The following is an 11,590-nucleotide window of genomic DNA, read 5'->3' on the forward strand; positions in this document are numbered from 1 at the left end:
TGATATGAGGTGTCTTACAGAAGTTTCACCCATCAGGCTGATTCTCTCCACCAGGAGGAGCTCTTTACCAATTATCAGACCAGCCTGTAGCTACCTGGCAAGTACCAGCTGATCCCGTCAATGATTTGATGCTGAATATCAAACATCAGGACTGGATTAAAGTTAACTTTCATTTGTCAGATTACTTCTGGTCCTCTAAAATTGGAGGACTATTTCTAAAATGGGGCAGCTATTCGTAAACACACTCAAATGAAGATAATACTGTTAATAATAATATGATAATAATGAAATGTAATTTCTGTCTGATTGTAACCATGGAGGGATTACTGAGCCTATGAGGCACAGAACCAGGGGGTCATAGGGGCCCTGCAGCCTCAGTTTGAAGTGACTGTTAAAAAGTCTCAGAGCTCAGTTTAGTTAAAAGCAGACTCGTCCTGATTGTGTTTTTTGCTCCTGATCCTGGTCAGTCCTTTAATATTTGGTATCAGCACCTGTATCCAATCCAATATTATATTATTTTTTCTTTATTTTCCTTCATATTGCAGCTGCACAGCTGACTCAGGATACAGTAACATTTCATTAAAATGCAGAAAAATCTGTACAATCAAATTTGAATCAGTTTGACAACAGAGAAGCTTTGCTGAAAGTGGAACCAGCATCCCAGACTTTCCTGTAATGTTTGTACAGTGTGCTGCAGTATTTAGTGTAATATCTGAGCAGAGGAGAGTCAGTGTGGATCTGAGGAGTCCGACAGCTGCTCTTCATCTCCAGCATCAACTAAATACTGAAGCTCAGATGCAGTTTGTGACGCAACAGCAGCACCTGAGAGTTCTGGTTGATTTGTGTCTCTTTCAGTCTGACCACCTTGTTGTTATTGTCTCATAATTCACTCAAGCTAGTGGGGGAGCATAAAAACAAACTGAATAGAAACCTAAACCTTATTTGCTCTGTATTTCCTTGCGGTTACTTAATTAAAACATACAGACTCAGCAGCTGTCAGGGAGTGTTGTCACACAGATGTAACGTTCTGCTGAGTTGAGGAAGTGATGAGGAAAAATTCAGCACCAGTTCAAGGTTATTACAGCATAAAGAACCTGTAATAGGTTATGATTATGTAGCCCTGTCTAAAATCCTACAGTTCATAAAAAGCAGTAACACAGCATGTAAATAGTTGTATAACACACAAAAGTTCATAACACTAAAACTGGTTTAAATATGTACTGGAAAAATGCTTAAATATATGTAAAATTTAAAATGTTAAGTACTGGTAAAAAAGAGTAATGTTTTTTGAAAATTCATGTAGGAGAAGACTAGTTTTTTTTAAATCCAAAGTCTGTGTAATCAGCTGTGCAACCTAACCTGTTTGTGTTGTTGTTGGGTCTTTAACAAATTAACAGCCAATCCAAGTTGTTCCCTCGAGAAGGGGCGGGACAAGTGGCGCATGTCAGGGTAGTGTTGCGTTTCACGAGCAGAAGTACTGTTGTCCGAGAAAGGAGAGACGAGCAGCGTGTTGCTGAGAGTATTACAAGTTTTATCTACAAGGTCGACGACTCGTGGTCCTGATAATAACTTGATTTTAACTCGAAAAAAGGCAAATAAGCATATGCCTTTTGTTTGGTGCTGTAACTAACCGTTGTAGCGATAATACATGATGTTAGTTAGCGGCCTGCTAGTTAGCTTAGCATACCATGTACATGTGCCTTGATATCATACTGTTACTGTGGCATTGTAATGTTTCCCAGTTAAAACAGACTTCATGTTAATTCGCCATGAACTAGCGTTTGATATTATGGCTCAACTGAGTTAAAATGCTGAAAGGATATGTGGCGAGATGGAGAGAGAGAGGTCGGAGCGGTTTTTCCCGGTCTTTCCAGGAGACGGACGCTGTATTTTCGTCCTGTGATTCCTGTCCACTAACTGCTCAACGGTGACTGCCATTGCCCCTGTGACTGCCATCCCCCACTAACAGCCCGCTTGGGATTCGTGAGTACTAACTGAAATTAACTGAACTAACTGAACTTGCACGTGCTTTTTGTTTTCTGCTCATGTCGGAGTGAAGCGGCCATTAAAGTTTTTAGGCCTCACCGCACGCCAGCTTCAAATCAGGCCTGCAACAGGGTGAAATTATTGATTAAAGAGGGAAGGTGTGCGTGTGTGTGGGCCCACAGGTAAACATTGAGTGATTTTGGGTTGTGTATGAAATTAAAAATTTTGTTTTGTTAACATTAACCATATTCAAAGGGTAATTTTCTGTTCAAGAGGCATTTGAGAGGTAACTATTTTTGATTTAAGGTATTTAAAAGGGTTTTTTTTTCATATAAGCACTGTTTAACCCTGTAAAGCCCACTGTTGCAATATTACAATCACTTTTAGCTCTCCTAAAAAAAAATCTGTAAATGTTTTTTTCTAAAGACCACATATACATAGTCAATGGGTCAATGTGTTTATAGGTCCAGCCATCTGGCAGTGAACTCACACTACTTGCAAACTTTCTGTCAAGCTCATCATCTTTTATTGGACTGGATTTGTCAAGAAATAAGTAAGTAACATGCCTTGAATATTTTTTTTGTGATAATTACAATACCTAGAACATGTAGATACTTAGTTATTGTGGAATACATTCATCAAATTGATTTTGAGCTGAGATGTTTTACAACGCTGGGTTAGAGTAGTAGTCAAAATAGCATGTGCACCTTACACATGACATGGGGACACTGCACTTCTCACATGTTCACATATGGAAAAAATACTAATAGAAATATAATTTCTTTGATGATTTACAATAACTAGGTTCTAAATTTGTTTTTTCTGTTAAAATGTTGAGTTTAGACAAGAATTGAACAATGAATAAACTGTTTCTGGTTGCAGTATTTGAAGCTCTATCTGTAGCAGAAACTGTATCTTATCCTGGGCTTTTTCTGGGCTTTGTTTGTTTGCCCAAATAGTTGCCTGTTACATTAGTTAGAAACAGGTTCTGACTGTTCTGAATGTTTTGGGGGATGGTTGTTGCATTGTTAAGGGACAGGTGTGAATGGTCCTGGTGTGGGGATGTAAATGTTTTGGGGTAAGGCAAGTACTCCTTTAAGTATGATAAGTAGAGAGCATAATAGGCCCGTTGGACAGTATTGTGTGAAATGTATAAATGAATTAGGATTAATTTGCATTGATATTATTTAGCCTGGAAAGTACTTAGCTCTCAATCCTGAACACTTGGTCCACCACCCTAGTTATTCCTTCAGGTTATCTCATACAGTATAATACTTATACTTATGTATCATTAATACATATAGTTATTATTTGTTTTGACTTTTTCCATTTCTGAATGCAACCAGCAAAGAGAGGTCTTCTATACAGTGTGCAGGATGTGACTGTTGCCAAAATGGAGAGAGTGATTTTGAAATGAAATCAGACAACACTGATGCAAGTGACAAAGAGGCAGATGAAGATGCCAGTGAAGTGGACGGAAAAACCCAACAACCCACTGACTTCCCAGCCAGTGATTATCATCGAGCCCCAACCAAACAAACACACCGTGCCCTGTGACAAGGTATCACTCGCTGAAAAAAAATCGCACATTTTCCAGTGAAGACGAGGAGAGGACGCTGCAGACACTGCATTAAAGGATAAACCAACAAGCTATGCAGCAAGTGTGATGTTCATCTTTACTTCTCAGAAGAAAAGAAGTGTCTTTGGGACCATCACTGCAAATGAACATGGCTGAACACTGGGATGGAGATGAAATTCAGTTTTGTAAATACAATTTTATTCTGTTTTTTTTTTTTTATTAATAAATGACTATTCATAAAAATATGACTGTTGTGTGATTATTATTCATGGTATATGCTGTTATGGGGCTACAGAAGAAGTCAACTCTGCAAATTACCCTTAGTTCTGTATATTTGTTCAGAGAATGTGAGTAAGAATACAGAAATTCTGCTCCCAGCAAGGCCTGATGTTGTAATATTACAACATTTCTGTAAAAACCTACTAAAACGTAAAAAAAATCAAAAAACCCTTTAATTTCTGCATCAGAGGCCTCCTACAACATCTGAAAGGTGGAAAAAATGTACTCATTTTTTTCTATATTTGGGCTTTACAGGTTTAAAGGGTTATTCTGATTAAAAGAAAGTTAAAAGATAATTTTATTAAGAGTAATTAAAAGGTATTTATTCTGATTAAAAGAGGTATAAAGGTATAAAATTGATTTTTTTTTTTTAATTTAAAGGAAAGGATTAAAACTAAAGAAACTTGTTTTAAATTTTATTTTATACACTTCTATTTATAACATTTTGAGTATTTTTTTTTTTCTATTTTATTTTACAAAGACAGAGTTACCAAATTTTATCATCTCAGTTTGTAAATAAATACCTGTATCAAGATTATTGCATTTAAAGTACAGTGGTGTGGTGTCCTTATTAATTTTGTTGAGTAAGATTAGAAAATAAATATTTGTGGTAAAACTCAAAAGAGATAAATTGAAGGATAATCATACATGTAACAGTTCAACAACGAACTCACGCCCTGTCCCATTGTACTACACAAGATAATTATAACACAGCTACATGGGACCTGGGTTACAATTATTATCTTATTTCTTTGAAGAATCATGTTGTTTCCTTGCAGGCTGGTGGCAGCTGGGCACCTCTGATCTACTGTACAATACAAACTCCTTAAATGACCACAAAACACTAATGAAGCTCCTCATTGAAAAATGAATCATTTTGCGGGAAGCAGAAAACACTGGAAGTGGAATGAAGTCTGTAATTCTTCTGCCTCTGGAGTAGAAGACTGGAACCAGAGATTTAAGAAACTTTACACAAAAACCAACAAACAGGAAGAGTATGATGAAACTTTACCTGTGTGGGTTGTGGAGATGATACCTGATACCAGTAAAACCAGTGAGAAGTCCATGTGACCCAGTTTGTTTTTGTGTGCACTGAAACAATAAAATCTGTATCCTAACTATGAAAATGAAACTAAAGCAAAGGATCAGAGACTCGTGACTTTGACCAGTAACAAGCCAGCAACAATTAGATATGTAACACTGGTCATAATGTTCATAATGAGCCTTACAGGTGAATGTCGTTCTGGTAACAAAAACAACCTGTAAAGTAAAGACAAATAATAAATAAAAACTACAACTCTAGTTTTTCCTCGAGGTGCACTTTAACAGGAAAACATAATTTTACTATTATGACTATGAACTCTATTAACCCTTTAGCTATGAAGGGATAATTGACTTGATCAATAACGGCAGGTGTATTAACCTTCATGGGGCATTCCCTCTTGGTCTTACCAGTAAGGTTTATTTGTAATGTTCCACCTTGGTTCCATCCCAAATGTTATGGTAAAGCAGAATCTTCAAATGTGTGTTTACTGTGTTCATGAGAAGAGTCCATGAACGCCCCCCTGTTGTGATATTCACAACTTTGAGGTGGAAATCTCCTGAAAAGCTCAGAGTTCACAAGTTGTGACGTGTTGCTGACATTTTCAGAAATGGCGGAGGCCATGGAAGTTCATTTTTTGGTGGTTGGTAAGTCAATATATTATAATTTTTGTCATATAGAGTTCTCTTAGTAATTTTATAATATGTCTGAGGAAAATGTCGATATTCCCAGCAGCCTCATGTTTTTCCCAAGCGACAATCTCCGGGGCTGAAAAATTAAGCCAATGCTGAAGTACCAAAAACAGTTCCTTGAATGGCCACTTGAGGCTCCAAAAGCGAGTCGATCCCCATAGACACCTAGGTTTCCCTGTTCATGACTGTATGGGGGTGAATTTTTCTAATATTTATTCTTTAAACTTTATTAAGCTGTAAAGTTCTGCATAATTAAGGACATGGCTGCTTTGAGTGACAGGTTGCCAGCTGCTAGGTGGCTTGTTTCAGCAACCAGGCCTCATTTGACTCCACCTCTTTGCCCATTTTGGATTAGCCGTGAGTTAGACAGAGTCAGGCACCGCCAAGATGGCGACGGCGGGAGTTGCCCACTTTGAGCTTCAAAATTACTCTTCAGAAACCAGTGGGTGACGTCACAGTGGCTACGTCCATATTTTTCACTGTCTGTGGTTTTTCCTCATTCTGTCATTATACCTTTGCATTTCCCGCATTACCTTATCCGCTCGCTAGCTAGCTAAACTGTTAGCCTCGGTGGCTTATTTGGCTAGCACGCGAACGTTAGCTTTTTTTTATTATTTAAAAGATTGACGTTAAGACTGTGATATGTATTGTTGCTGTTGTGCTGATGGGTGTCACCCATATAGAGCTTCAGTGCTGTGTTGGGTTAAAACTGTTAAAACTATTGTGAACTTTTACACATTCCCATCAATATCTTGTACAGTTCTATAACTCTTTTCACTTAGAATATATTTTCTAATATATTTACAATATTTTACATTTTAATGTTTTTTGTTTTTATACTTATATCACCTATGTTTCATGATAGTGGTATTTTTCTCTTTACCTTCTATTTTTTTACTGTTATGCACCAAAACACAAGATATTAGAAGATCCCTTCATAATGCACTTACAATGGAAGTGATGGGGGACAAAATCCACAGTCCTCCTCCTGTGCAAAAATGGATTTAAAAGTTTAGCTGAAGCTAATATGAAGCTTCAGCGTTCAAATGAGTCAAATCAAGTAGATATCTTTCAACGTTAGTCTTTTTAGTACCAAAGTTCCTCTTTTTGTTACTATACTTCCACCTGCAGCTCAACAAGGAAACACTGTCCGAGGAAACACAAAGAGGGAATTTGATGCTAACAAGACTGTAAATGTGTCAGATATCCACTTGATATGACTAACTCAGACTGCTGAAGCTGAATATGAGCTTCACAGAGACTTTTAAATGACTGTGTGGACACACTGTGGATTTTGGCCTCCATCACTTCCATTGAAAGCACATTTGAAGGATCTTTTAATATCCAGTATGAACAGGAGGAATGATTACAGCGAGGAAAACCTCTTTCACTGTTCATATGGACACCTGACTGCTGGTTTAACACACTTGAAAAACTGTGAACTGTCCTTTTAATATAGAAGCAGTCTAAGTCTGCGCTGAAACAAATAAATAATAATTGTATTATTTGATTTTCAGTGGAGAGAGGCCAGAATATCATGACATTCCTAAATTCTTTTGGGGATCTAACCTTCAAAATGAAACCAGCAAAGTATAAAAGTGTTATTGATACATTAGAAACTGATTTATTTGTATGAAACTGTCACATCCAATAAATGCAGGCTGAGTGAACATTCAGCAGAAACACATGTGCTTTAAATTCTGTCAAACAAAAGAATTTTCCCCTGAAAACAGCAAAACAAAGATAAAACATTTGATTTCACTCAATAACTTTTTCTTTTATTCTGTTTCTTTAACTCAAAAAGCAAATATTCTGAAAAAAAAGCAATAACACATTTCAGCTGAATAAGTAGTATATAGTATCTAAAAGGCAGTGAAGAAAAAAGATATAAACCATCAAACAACTGGATGGATTTTTAAATGATTTGTTGACTCAACATTTATCCAGATGAGACCATAAAACTCTGGATTCTTAAAAATATTTAAGTAAAAAACAGTTACAGCTGTTCACATGAGAGAAGTTAATGATGATAAAATATAACTATATACAGATAATCATGTTACAAATGGTCCAATCAGATCTCCTCTCTGCTCTTCTTCTACTGGTCTTAATAAAGGTCTCACTACTTCCTGTTGTGGCACTGAGCGTTGGTGCTGGATGTAAATCAGAAGCTGTGGAATCGACCAGTATGGACGTCATTCCTCGCCGTACTGGGCTGCAAAAACCTGGCTGAGACTGAGAGGAGAGATGAAGCCAAAGATGATTTTCTTCTTCGGTGGTTTGTGGCTCCTTGGAGGTCCTACTCTGCTCCCTGGGCTCCTTCCTCTTCAGCCGGCTCTCCTTCAGCTCTGGAAACACCGAGGTTATATTAATCCAGCTCAATGTTCTCCTGTGGGCCTGACTTCTGCCCCCTGCTGGCCTGGAGAGACATGACAACACAGATCTAAGTTACTGCATCACTCCTCTCTTCAGGTCAATATAAACAGGCTGAGTGCTTCATTTCAACCAATCCTCTAAACAACAAACATGTGTTCAGTACCTTCAGGATGAAAACGACGACAGCGACGACCAACAGCAGAGTCACCGGCAGGACGACCAGTCTGATGATATGAACTGTTGGATCTGACGAGACACATTCAGTCATCACATTAGATCACATGACATCATGAGAACAACAGCTCCCATCAAACAGAAACTTTAGTGACGTTAAATCTCCTAAAATCACTGAAGTGTGAAGCAGCTTTTTGATTGAGCTCTTAGAGAATAAGATCATCTGATCTCCTCTGTATGCTGATGATGTTGGACAAAAACAACTCTGTTTACAGCTGGTTTGAAAGAATGAATGAAAGTGTGCTGATTGTCTCCCTAAAGCTCCTGTCTGGTTGAAATGATTCAACTGATTGTTAACAATCAACATCTTTACATGCAGTTAAATCAAATGTGATCCTGGTGAAGCTCTGAGTTCTCCTGATGACATTCAGCTCATCATGTAAAGTCCTGTTTATTATCATTATAGTGCTTATCTGGCTTCACTGAATCGTTTGCTGTCTTTTACTTTTCACTACAACACAGTTGTTATGGTTCAATAACATTAAATAAGCCGAGAAGGAAACAGTTTACAGTTCCTTCATCAGATTCTGCCACCGACTATCACTGTCATCAGGGTTGGGAGGATTACTTTAAAAATGTATTCAGATACAATTACTAATTACCTTTAAAGAATGTAGTCAGTAACCTGATCCAAGTATCACAATATTAAAGTAACATAATTTATTTTTTTTCTGTTACTTTTGGATTTACCTCAATACCAAATATGCAAATAAAGACAAGAAAAGAAATATCAATAAGACTTTTACTTAAGTGTATTCTGTATGACAACAGAACAATGTAACCTTAGAAAATAAAATGGGGAAACCAAGATTTTTAGCATCAAAAATGTTTCCTCTGCTCAGTGTATTTTTAAAGAAAAACTTGCTTTTCATTAAGCAAATTCAGACAGTAGCCTAAGGACCTACAATGAAAAGGCACAGCACATGACCACATAGTAAAGTTTACAATACTAAAATAAAATCTGTTCCTTTTACAAGGTAAACAGAAAATGCTCTGTTTTAGATTAATACATAGAGTAAGACCACACATACTATTTTTAACCAAATCTGCTCTCCACCTACTGAATTAAAAAGAAAACACAAGTGATATAGTACCATGCACATGTTATGTCTGTCACAGTTACTGTTGCTCATAACTGCCTGGAAACCTTCAGCAAATCAGATGCTCAGTATATTGAATAGAGGTTTTCTTCCTGTGATAAAACACACCAGAGGTACACAGGAGAGAATGAGCTGTCTATTCTGAAGTAGAGATATAAACTCATGTACTTATTACACAAGGCACCGTAATGTCGGGTACTTGGCGTATCTGAGAGAAATGTGACCTTAAAACTGTGTCACACTTCACACCACACAGGTGCACATGTTGCTGCTCCCCACCGAGAAACATCACAATCATGAGCTGCAAGAACAAGCCAGAGAAGCCCCAGCAGCAGACTGCAGGACGGGACAGTGTTGCTGTGGGTCCCCCGGCTCAATGTGTCCAGTAGCTGGATACAGATGTGCAGGACGCCTATGTGTACGCATGCATGGTAGTATATCCTTCTTTATTTTAAAATGTCTTTTAAAATTGTAACCCTGCTAATAATCCACATTTTTACTAAATACATGGATAATCTGATTATTTCTTTTTTTCACTTCAACAGAATACAGTTACCTTTTTTTTGGATCCTAATTACGTAACACTGTTCCATATATTCTGTTACTCCCCAAGACTGACTGCAACAGAGGAAGGAAAATATTACTGTCATAGATGATGTCACTGATGGACTTACCTGAGCAGGTGAGCTCCACGATGGAAGAGGAATATGATGATGATGATATACAGTCCCTCAGTGAAGATCCAGACTGAACACAGTTACGATTGATCCTCCATACAGATCTGTATGAGGGCTCATTTCTGATTCCTGTTGAAACAGCAGAGCCACAGTCCAGAACTCTGCAGATTACAGCTGCTTCCTTCATGGTCCAGTCAGAGTCATCCACTGGTCTCCACTCTCCCAGTTTCACCTCCAGTGTACCTGCACAGCGACTGGCTCCTCCCACCAACCTGACAGGCTCTGAACAGAAACAAGAGAGTCATCAGTAAAAGAATAAAGTGAGTTTCATTAGAACAGAAATGAAGCCAAATCAAAGCTGCAGCTCCTCTTCTACCTGAGCAGGTGAGTCCAACAGCTTTGCCAGGTGAGCAGGTGCTTCTAGCTGAGTCTGATCTTCCACAGTCCAGGAGAGCAGACTCATTACCTCCACACTGGAACTCTTTGGTCCACATTGGAGCCTCCACTTCTCCATAGAGCGCCCCCTGGAGGACTGAAGGAGCCCCACAGCCGAGCTCCCTACAGACCACCTCTGCATTCTGCTGGTCAAAGTCAGCTTCACACACTGAGGACCACGACTGCTCAGACTTCACCTCCAGTCTGCCTGAACACAGACTATTCCCATTCACCAGCCTGACAGAGTCTGGAGAGAGAGAGGATTTACAACTTAATACTGATCTTTATTTACCACCTTTTTATATACTATAACAAATATAATTCATCTCAATACAAACAGAAATATAATTCATCTCAGGAGGTCTCCTCCTGGAGCCCAGCTGAGGAGTCTCTGGTGGTCGGGTCTTGGCTCATGGAGCCTGGTCGGACACAGCCTGAAGAAGCAACATGGAGTCGCTCTGTGGACCCACCATCCACAGGGATTGTGGAATATTATATCATGTAAAAAGGTGTGCTTGAGAACAGGGGTTTGCACCTGTAATCTTAGTATTATAAACTTTTAGGTTTCCTGCAAACTTTGTGTTTTAAGCCTGAGCATCTGTGACGCCCACTAAAGTGTGATCACATTTGGGAAAATGTAATTGTTTGGTTTTCTTGTGTTTGAGAGAGTATCTGCATTTTATTTTTATACTGTCGTTCCTTTTTTATATGAGTAAACTGGTTTAAAAGCAGAGTAATTGGTCTGCTGTAGCAGTTCTTTGCCCCAGTGACTGTAGTGAGGTGCATTGAGCTGTCTTCTCCTCACAACAGCTCTCATCAAACAGAAACTTTCAAATAAATGAACGCTGATCAGTGAGGTGATCACACAACACAGAGAACTCCTACATTCATGTGTAATACAGAGGAGTCAGAGAGCAGAGGAGGAAACAGATTAACATCCTCAGCTGCCTTCAGATCAGACAGAAAACAGCTGATCAACATGTTAATAAGACATTCATACAACACTGCAGGCACAATAGTTTCCAACAGGAACAAGTAGTGAACACGACACTGACATATCATCAGCTTTAAGTTGATATATTGAACTTGTTAGCAAACAGTTGCTTATTTGTTCAGGCAGCAAGCAACAACTATATTAATTTGTAATGTAGTTGTTGCTTGTAAGGTGGATGTGACTGAGCTGCTCAGGA

Source organism: Thunnus maccoyii, chromosome 6 (assembly GCF_910596095.1).
Source record: "Thunnus maccoyii chromosome 6, fThuMac1.1, whole genome shotgun sequence".
Taxonomy (NCBI): domain Eukaryota; kingdom Metazoa; phylum Chordata; class Actinopteri; order Scombriformes; family Scombridae; genus Thunnus; species Thunnus maccoyii.